Below are 12014 nucleotides of genomic sequence, written 5' to 3' on the forward strand. Positions count from 1 at the left end.
TAAAATAATGCTTCTATATATGTATAATAAAGAGAGTGTTCATTTTTGATTGAATCACGCAACGAAACTTCGAGAATAACCAATACCATTGCTGTCTAAATAACGGTACAAATATAAAAACAAACAAATAATAAATCTAATCTGTTTTGTTCACAATTCATATAGCCTTAACCGGTTCGCTTATGCGAACCAAGTTATCTTGGTTACACTTTAACATTCAAAGTTACGTGCTCAAATAAAGTGTTAACATTAAGATAAAGCCTTTAAGGTCACCGTGTGTTGCCGTGTTTAACATCGCCCTTTTTGTTTTGCTCGAAAAATCTGAATTGCAAATACTGCTTCGTTCTATCTGTATTAACTATCTTATATCGTACGAATCGCTTTTATACTAATGGTGTGTACTATTTTTTTTATTTCATTACTTTTAACATAAATGTTTTTAAATATTGCATCACATATACCATTTTTATATAGTTTCACTGTTAACTAAATTATTTTTACTAATTTATCTAGTTTAACAATAATTATCTTTGTATCAATAAAGAAATGTTTATATTTAACTTACTAGTTTTTGTTATTTATTTTTAATTTAAACTCTTCGGATATATCATTTAGTAGGGCGGCTATAATATAGGCTAATCCGCCTTATGTAATAATTATATACCTTTATTAGCAGTGAATAATATACTTTGCGCGTATTTTGTGGGCAATTTGCTTTTATATCTCACTATTGTAATGTTTCATCAGAGATGACACGTGAACTCTACTTTAGATGGATAAAATGTATTTTGAAAGATAATAATTTTAAACAGAGTAGTTGGAAACGTGATTTTTTAATTTTAATGTAATATTTATATTTAGGTATGAATTAAACGTAAAACAAACAATACATTTAAAAAATATGTATATAATCATAAAAGATGATTAATTATACGTGTAAAAACTTTATCGAGGTAAATATATCACATTTTCTAGCAATTAATATATGGTATAAGCCGTTCATCATAATAAGAGCAGAGAAATCGTTTTAAAAATTAAAAATACAACATATTAGCCAGAAGTTTCTGGCCTATTGCATTCAAACAAAAAAATAATAATTGCAACATATTTCAGAAATAGCACACTTATTTGTAGTAGTCAGTAATAATACACTTATTATTCGGTATATAATGAATGAACCTAATTATATATATATGTATAAATTAGGTTCATTGTTACGCCATAAAATTGTCTTTATTTAACCAATTTCATAAGCTACCTTCTACAAATTTGTTGTGAAGTTTCTTTCTGTATCTCTCCACAAAAACAACAACTTGCGAAGCAGAGTAGAATATAAATAAAATAGATTAAAAGCAAAAGTTGACAATCAATTAGAGTTCTGTTAAAAGTTCCAATGTTGAATAAACGAATTTCATCAATATCTTTTTAAAAATAAAACAGAGGTGTTAAAAAAGGTTGATTATATCACCAATATTTAAAAAGTCACGCTTTAAGCTAATTATTTTAAAAATAAACAAAAACCTATTTACTTTTCTCCATACAATGTATTGTAGATAAAAAATAAGAATCGTTATATGAACAAGTAAAAATATCTTCATAAACTGTGGTGTTTAAGCCGTTAAAAAGTCGACTATTTCATTATAAAAAACTGACGCATATCAACTTTCGTCGAAAGTTACACCATCGTCGAAATCGGCCAAAGGAACCGCTCCCTCAATTGATTTATTGACCCGCGCTCACACGGTATTGAGGTCCCTCGATATATCTTAAGATATCGTCGAACATCTTCTAAGAACAAGTGGTTTATATTCTATATTTGGTAAATCAACCGTTATTTGCTTAAAACGAATGTAGTTACGATTTAACCTTTGCTTAATTTAACTTGAATGCTTAGTGTATTGATGTTATTGGCAAATGTATTCAAAGTTTAAACTACACCATCATTAACTTATTTTTCCTATTGTATAAAATAGCATATGAAGCACTTAAAATACGCTATGTACATAGATATAACATAACTAATATAATAAGAAAATAAAATTATATTTTTCGTTTAAAAAACGAGTGAATAGTATGAGGCCTTATGGCCTCACTCAAAGATATCTATTGGGGTATATAACATAATCGCCACGCTTAGCAGGCAGTTTGGCGATCGCAGTGTGGTATTATGGTACGCAAATAACGCTGCTACCCATCATCTGTAAACTTGTTTGTGAGCAGTGGTAATCTTTTATAATTAATGCATAAAGTGTGAATTATATAAGATATTATCTCGTAAATCGAACCCGAGACTTGTACCGCTGAGCTACAACCGCTCAGTGCAGAGGTATGTCCGTGTAATGACAAATCAAAACCTACCTGTCGTGTAAAACATAATTTTATATTTAATTCAACCTGTTTAAAAGTATTGGCGATTTAAACTTTAACAATGTACACTTTGATAAATGTATCACTAATTTTTATCTAATATATAAAATTATCGTGTCACGGTGTTCGAACTTGAACTCCTCTGAAACGGCTTGACTGATTTTTACAAAATTTAATATGCGTATTCAGTAGGTCTGAGAATCGGCTACTATCTATTTTCCATACCCCTAAGTGATAAGGGTGGTCTACCCCTAAATTATATTTTTAATTTTTTAGACAATTTTTTTGGTTTTTATTTTATTATGATACAGCATACAAGAATACATACAACCATAAATTTTCACCCCTCTACGATCAACCCTTATCTTACATTTGTTAATTAAAAACTTTAATTTTTTTGGCAAAACAACGTTTGCGGGATCAGCTAGTAATTCTGTTTGTTTCTGTACGTGAGTATATAACTTTAATTTTACATCAAGTTTATTTGTTTTAATAATAGAATCACATCTTAAATGTGTTTTAAACGGAATGATACAACATAATTTATATATTACAAGCTGTCGCGATTAAGTATTTAAAATATGTTAACACGTTCACTGCGGCTTGAGTTCGATTCAGCCTCATGGTAGACTTTGCACTGGTGCGGCGCGTAAAACTCGTGTTTTCTCTCTAGTGCGGCGGCTGTTTACACTCAACCGTATGAGGTATGACAAAGACAAATATAGCTTTCTTTATGTCTGCGAAGCATTGACTAAATATTGTAAAAAAATATTGATGAACATGAGGCAGAAAAGGCCTCAACCGCACTACTAGGAAGTTCAGCTTGAGGCTGATTCGACCTCAGCCGCACCAGCTGAAAGTTCTTCAAAATTGGGCCCGCAGTGAACGTGTTAAATGAAACAAAAATAAATGAAACAAATAAATTCAGACACATGTCTGACGATACGAAAGATTTTTTTCACGTTTAAGTTGATGCTGTCCATATATGGTATGCCGAAGATGCCCCTACGCACAACCATCGGTATGCTTTCGAAAGTACTAATTTAGGTCCGAGAGCGTTCGCCACAGAACAGCTCTCTGTACTATATTTTTAAGCTGTCAGGTGACTTCTGACTTTATCATTATTTTCCTACTGATATTATGTAACCAATTGCATATAACTTGAGAATTACGTTGCGGATTTTTAAAAGATATATTACAAAAGAGAACTTTGTAAATCTAATGTAAAAGTTTTATCTAATATATAAAATTCTCGAGTCACGGTGTTCGACCTTGAACTCCTCTGAAACGGCTTGACCGATTTTTACCAAATTTTATATGCGTATTTAGTAGGTCTGAGAATCGGCTACTATCTATTTTCCATACCCCTAAGTGATAAGGGTTGTTCACCCTTAAAAATTATTTTTATTTTTTTGACGAAATTTTTTGTTTTTATTTTTTTATGATACAACATACAAAAATACATACAACCCTAAATTTTCACCCTTCTACGATCAACCCTTATTTTTAAAGTGAAAATTAAAAATATTTTTTTTGCAAAACAACGTTTGCGGGATCAGCTAGTATTAATTATATATATCTTTCATCGCGACTAAAACACACTAGATGAAAACTAAAGTTTTTTTATATATTTCAATAATCTAATACGTGACTCTTTTTAATGTATATATAACTAATGTCACTACAAACATATATTTGTGTTCTTTTTATCTTCTTTTTATGTTACTGGACTCCCACTGTAAGGTATATACCTACCTCAAAAATCGCCACCTTGACCAATCTTTCGCTACCCATATACGACTTCCTCGATCCTAGCTATGAGGTCAGTTTACTTAGAGACTCGAGAACCTTTCGGCACCAGCTGCCATCTTTTGCATAAGCGATGTACCCCGCCAACTGCCATTTCAGACGTGCAATTTTTTTAATGACATCAATGATCTTAGTTTTAGTTCTTTTTGCCTCTTTATTGTTCTTTGCGTTGCTATAACCATGCTTTCTTATGAGACCCGTTGACAGTAATCACGTCTTGGATCCCTATGTCCTTACCCATGTAAATTATATATGTCATATAGATATTATATATAATATAAATTCATAAAAAAAACATTCATTTTATATTAAGATATATAAATGAAACGTTTTAATGTTTTTAGTTAAAATTTTATTGCAATTTTTTTCCAAGTTGCTTGAGGTTCACAGATAAATAATCAGATTTTGTTCACAGATATTTCTTTACACAATGAACTCTTAAAACCAAACATCCAGTTATAAAGTTTGCTTATTATCATACGTAAATTGGTAGTGGAAAATTAAGTCCCATCGGGACTCATCTCACGTGAGTAGTTTTTGAAGGAAAACCTATTAAATTTTATGTATGTTTTCCTTACTCGACTTGCTCCAATTTTTTTTGCGTGCCTCGGTATCTTTTATTCTTGAAGACGATGTCGTACTTCTAGATGTGACATCGAAAAACTAAACATGATTCGATAAGAAAATTACTTTCTTCCTTTCAATTCACTTAAATAAAACTGAATTCAAATATATAATTATCATATTAAGATAATTTATACGTATTGATATGACACGAAAAAGTTAAAGCAACAATAGGAAAAATAATAAAAAAAAAATGCAGAGAGAAATTTAAAAAACATCACCCTCTTTGCATACTTAAGCGGTGGTAGCACAGCGATAGAGGACTAAATATTGCGATCCTAGGTCGTGGGTTCAATTCCCGGGATAAAATAATTCAGATTTTATGCAATTAATATTTAGGATTGCCACTGCTCACAAACAAGTTTCCGGAAGATGGACAGTACTATAATATCAAACGGCGGTAATTATGGTATATTCCCCTTTTCATCTTTCAGGGAGGCTTATGCCTTGCAGTGCGCGTCTATGAGCTGAAACGATGATTTTTCCATACAAGCCACAGAGTATATAAAACACTGTTCGTTGCTGTCGATTATTTAACTTCAATCAAAAAAAAGAACATCAAAAACCATAGACACGACAATGAAATTATAATCAAATACTATATATATATATATATAAGTACATAGATAAACTGTATATATTGGTAAGGGATAGTAGAGTACCCTTTATATTAATATATATATATATATATATATATATATATATATATATAAGTATATTAACATAAAAGAGAGCTATGCATGCCATTTATAACTTATGAGATAGAGATTCTATGAGAGATGTTTTTAAATATATAAGTCAAAGAACATAACGTGTTACCGGGGCTCATCCGGGATATCAGCGTACTTTATGTTGTCCAACCGCCACATCCAGTTGTAAAGTGTCAATGGTCAACATGGGCGGTTCAAGTCACCGCCGAAATCTTGATCCTCGTAAAATTTTATGTGTCTTGGACAAAGAGAATTTTGTTAATTAACCGTTTCGCCTGCCGAGCGGTGCACCCTCTTGTGTGATAGATAACTTTTTTTTTTATTCACTTATCATTGACTCGAATCTTAATTTCTTTGCGCAATGTGGAAGGTTACATATTTTTTTAAGACAATCCAAATGCTTCTCTCAGCTGTGGATTTTGCGCTTTGCATGTGTGTATGCATGATGTGTTTTTGTTTTAGTAATTGGGGTAATGAACCCGTGTGCAACAATGTAATAAAATGGAATAATACTCCTTACAGCTCTTACATATTTATTTTAATGCCCCCTTTTTTCTCTAGTGGCAGAGTTCTTTTACAATTTTCAATTATTTTTTTCAGTTTCTATTTTTCATTTCAGCACTCTTTTTTAATGTTATCATGATCTCTTAAATCTTCTTCCTACACACTTCATTCTCATCCATATTTATCTTTACATCGTCTCTTATCCATCCTTCTGCTTCCTGATATCACAGATAGAAGGCTAATATCACAGTTTTATAGCTACATTTATTTATTAATTTATCATTACTAACTAATTTTTACAATATATGTATCTTGGGGTAAGTCCAGTCTGGCCAAGCAGATCTTGATCTTCCTAAATACTAATGAGAAACAAGACTGAATAAAACCCAATATATATATATAATGATGCTTATCACTTTATTTATATCTATTTCTTTCTAGGTTTTTTTTAATACTCTCCTTAATTACCACCCTGAAAAATCTAAGGAAGGTTGGTACTTTTTATTCATCGCCTATTATAGTTGTAATACTTTTCTTGTCTAATTTACTCCCTATCTCCATCTTACATATCATCCTGGGTCTTCCGTATTTGGTGCAGCCGGCGATGAGGTCCACCACGGTCTATCTCCAGGTCACAGATTCACGAGTTACTCTCCTGGAGGAACCCCCATACCTAGTGAACATCTCAACCAGATGTTCATCAGCGTATAGATTACTATCAGTCCCGACAAATATTATACTGCCAGATGTTTTTTTTTCCTCTAGCATTCCAATAGCATTTACATCATCATTCTAGCAATGTGATATCCAATGTCGGACATAGATCTTTCCCTTGCTTTTCAGGAGTAACTAGATTCGAAGCCGAACAAAAGTAATCTGTAAGCCCAGCGAATTGAGCTAGCAGTAGGTAGGTGGCATAACACACAGAATATATCGCTCCTGGGACCTTAAGCTTTTGAAACGGACACCATGGATAGACAGACGAAACGCAGTACGATCACATGCAAGATCATGACCTCTCACGTCACTTGATGGAGATCGCTTACAATCATTGTATATCTTTATCTGTGTATGCGTTAACAGAATTGTATTTGGACATCAATTGTTATTATTTTAACAATTGTAATACTGACCCCCTGTACAACAATCCAAAAAATTAGACAGAAATAGTATCACCTTATTTCTGAAATCTAGGAGAGAGATCTATGTCCAGCCGTGGACCTCTTGCGGATGAAATGAAGATAAAACAATACCTTAAGATTTAATATAACGTAGTCCTTATTTTACTTTTAACTGCATATAATATTTACTTCTAGAGTCATACACGTGGACACGTATTTTATTATGTTTACTTTATTTTTTAAGTTTATAGTTGGTGTTGTCGTTTTATTAATGTTGTAATGTGTATTAAGGCATCGTATTAGTCAATAATATGTTAATGTAGTTTTGTATTAAAATACAAATCTTTTTTAATCCACTCAAACTTTTAAGGTCTGTATAAATTTCTGTATTGATATTATAATGTTGCTATATTTTGTTAGTTCATAGGGTTAAATGTTTGCGCGAACTCGACTTGCTAATCTTAAAGTAACTCTCAAACTGTATTCCCGCATGCTACTTGAATCAAAGCCTTATTAGTTAAATGTATTAATCAATGAATTTATATTATATTTACAATGTAGTGTAAATAAAACTTGTTTACCTAGTGAGCAAGAAATGTTAAAAAAAATGATAGACGATATTGAAGGCCATTTGATTATATAAAAAGAAAGCATAAGAGTAGTGATAGTCCAACGGTAACTGAGACTTGAATTAGTGGGTAACAGATTCGATTATCGGAATGCAATGTTATATAATCCATACTTTGTGCATTAATTATATAAGTTTTACACTACTTAAAAACAAATTTCCACAGGATTGATAGCAGCATCCTCTGCGTACCATAATACCACATTGCGATCGCCAATCCGCCTGGCGATTGTGGTATATCCTCCCCTCCCAAAATCTTTGGGTGAGGTCTACGGGCTGAAACAACAAAGACTAAGATATATTCTGATGAAACCATGTATTCACAACACGACACGACAGGAACACGTCATCTTATTTTACACATTATACAGTTTTATAAAATATACGTGTATGTATTTATATATGTATATATACACACACACACACACATATATATATATATATATATATATATATATATATATATATATATATATTACAATACTGCTAATGATAACCACTATTTGCCACTGTTTAAAAGTTTCCTGAGGATTAGGAGCGTATGCGTACCATAATACCACACTGCGAATCCGTCTGCCAAGCGTGGCACTTATGGTAATTATCCTTCCATAGATATCTTTGGGGGAGACCTACGTCTTGGCAGTGAGCGATTGAGGGTTTGAAACGATGGTAAAATAATAAATAAATAAACAAACTGCTAGACCTTCACTTGTACCGGAACAGCTAGTAAAACTATATCTTAAACATTTAAAGACTCATATTCATTAATTGGGTGGGCATATTATAAGTTCAGTTTTATCTTAATTAAGTATGGAATGAGTAATGCTGACTTTTTTTTAAATTCATTAAGAGATTTCTTTCATTGCTCTCCCTCTCATTAATTAGGTTTATGATGCCATACCAGGGAGTGCGTACAATTAATACAATATTTACGAGCGGATCTTATCGTGATAGTATGCCTTGCAATTGTTCAGAACATTGAAAAGAGATGGATAGTGTATCTTGGTATGTGAAAGACGGAAACAGATAACATATTTTTTGATATTTTGAGCTGAAACTCACTGATAAATTCAAATGAGTTTTGTCGAGAATTTTCTGTTGAGAGTGAGAAACAGAATATCGCCTTGATAGTGACTGAAGAAAAGTGTCGCTAAAACTTTTAGAAGTTTGTTTTAACAATATGATTCCAAGTAATTATTAATAGACTTCTATTTCATCATTATTGAAAGCCTTTAAAGATAAGTTCATGTTAGTTTACTTTGATTGACCCACAGAAGAGATATCGGAATCGGAAGACTGCACCATGATGGAGTAAAGAGAAGTGTAGCCCAACCCTTTTGGAGTTTTGCAAAAAGGTAATAGGAAAAATAATAAGATAAAAGATAAGGAATAATGTAAATAATAAGCAAGAGTGATGAAATAGCTGTGATATTAGAAATGTAAATTAAGTCAAATTAGATAGTAAGAACATAAATAGAAATTTAGAATAAACAAATTGTTGTTAAAATGATAAAAATAATAAAGGTAAAAAATGTTGAGCTCTGGACGGAAGGTGAAGGAAGCGAGGTGAGTACAGTTCTTAATAATAATAAAACAAACATAGCGGTCCATTTCGAAATTTAGTATTTAGTACTAATAATAATAATGACAAAATACCGCTACATTTCGATATATTTCGTAGTTAATAGTACTGATAATGATAATGATAAAATAGCGCTACATTTCGAAATATTCTAAAGTTAGTAGTACTTATAATGATAATAATAAAATAGCGCTACAATTCGAAATATTCTATAGTTGGTAGTATTAATAATAATAATGATAAAATAGCGCTACATTTTGAAATATTTTGTAGGTAATAGTATTGATAATAGGAGTGACAAAATAGCGCTATATTACGAAATATTTTTAGGTAATAGTACTAATAATGTTAAAGACGATAAAGCGCTCCATTTCAAAATGTTATATAATTAGCAGTACTGATAATAATAAAATACCGCTACATTTCGAAATATTTTGTAGTTAATAGTAGTGATAATAATAATGATAAAATACCACTACATTGCGAAATATTTTTTAGTTAATACTTCTGATAATGATAATAATAAAATAGCGCTACAATTCCAAATACTCTATAGTTGGTAGTACTGATAATAATAATGATAAAATAACGCTGCATTTCGAAATATTCCACAGTAAGTGGTACTGATAATGATAATTATAAAATGGCGCTACATATCGAAATATTCTACAGTTAGTTGTACCGATAATGATAAAATAGCGCTACATTTAGAAATATCATATAGTTAGTTGTACTGATAACAATGATAATACAATAGCACTCTATTCCGAAAATATTGTACTATTGATAACAATAATATTCAAAATATCAACAGTTAATCTCGTTGAGCACAAAAATCTCACGTTGAACTCTAAACTTCGCGTCGAAACAGGATGTTTGCTAATAGGTGTGTCATTTACAATACTGTAACATCGACAGGAGTGGTAAAGGTTATCTGTACGCTTGGATGAGCCTACTTTCACCCAGTCTTTTTACGGCAAACTTTCATTTTCATTTGCGTCATCCATATTTGAACCTTATTATACACGTTTTAGAAGTTACAACATCTGAATTATGTTGCGGTCGAATCGTTTTATGATATACTCGACAAGATGATTATTTATGAATGCTTAAAAGACAAACGTTGTTTTTATATCTCTCACGTAAGACGAAATGGAATTTTGTGTTTTAATTTTTATAATTTTAATAACAATAGAAATCACAATATAGTGATATGAATTGTGAAACATTTGTGAAATCGATACGATTGAATTTGTACACGTATTTTATTTTGATTCTACAAAATAAAATAATGGTTTTAATGAACGTACTTCATAAGATTACATTACATGAAAGATGCAGCGATATAGTGGGGTCAAAAGCCTTCGTCATATTTACGAATACGTACAATTTTATTTATTATTCTATTTATAAATATGTATTATGTCATGTTTAATATAAATAAATATGTGAATTAAATATAAAATTATTTTAAGTTTTTATTTCTACTTCATAAAGGCACTTTACTTGTCACTTTTGGTTTTCTTGACGTTTAATCATCAAGTTGATGTAATGTCACTGAAAATATAGAGTTTAAAGATTTTTACGCCGCTAAGAATAAAATAGACTTGTGTTCGAAACCGTTGTCTTCATAATTTGGCAATTCCACATTTATGTTATATACATATGTATGTATATCAAATTAAAAGACAAAATAAAGAACACAGCCGCAAAAAAAACGTGTATAACAGATGCATTTACCTATTTCCTCCAAAGAAAGTGGAGCTGGGCAGGTCACGTGGCGAGGTTCGCTGATAACTGGTAGACAGGACCACGAGGTACCAGAGCGAGAGGCAGACCTATTTCCGGATGGGCTGACGAGATCGTGGCTACAGCAGGTCACGGGTTGCTCTAAGTTGCCAAAGATAGAGAAAAATGGAAAACTTTTGAAGAGGCTTTTACCCTGAGGGGTAACAAGTTATATATAGATGTATATATACATTATCATCGATATATAATATATATTCAATCGTCTTCCCACGCATACAACAATAACGTGCGTGCGGCGTGTGCTTGTGTGTGCCTGTATGTGAGTGTATGTGTGTGCGTGTGTGTGTGTTTGCGTCTGTACGCGTTTGTGCGCATGCGCGTGCGTGTATGGTTGTGTGAGGGTGGGGGGGAGACGACTAAAAAGAGCGTCCCAAAAATAAAAAAAGCTACTTACCATTCAGCATCATTACATATATATAGTCATAATTGTGAATAAATTAATCTGATCCTGATCACGGTTTATGATTAAACTATGAAAGGGCGTTTCCCGCCAATTTTCTCTATGTTTAACTCGTTTAGTTTAGCTAACTGTACATCTGAAACATTCCGACCTGACTCACCCATTTGACCTTCGCAGATGCTATCGAACAGTCGGTACTTCGGATTAGGAACATTTGAACTCTAATAGGCTATGTTTTCACGGGTGTTTATGGTGTCTGTTGTAGTGTATGCGATTTGGTTGTATAGTTTTATTTCTTGACTAGTACCATGAGAGATATGTTCTATCGTCAAATAAAATATTATTACTTTGTCCTTCTCACAAATCTGATATATATATATATATATATATATATATGTACATCAGATTTGTATATATATATATATATATATATATATATAATATATATGGCTATGGGAAA

The sequence above is a fragment of the Battus philenor genome, unplaced genomic scaffold, assembly GCF_028537555.1.
Source record: "Battus philenor isolate CCGP_79_NKW_IND1 unplaced genomic scaffold, ilBatPhil1.0.hap1 SCAF_16, whole genome shotgun sequence".
Lineage (NCBI taxonomy): Eukaryota > Metazoa > Arthropoda > Insecta > Lepidoptera > Papilionidae > Battus > Battus philenor.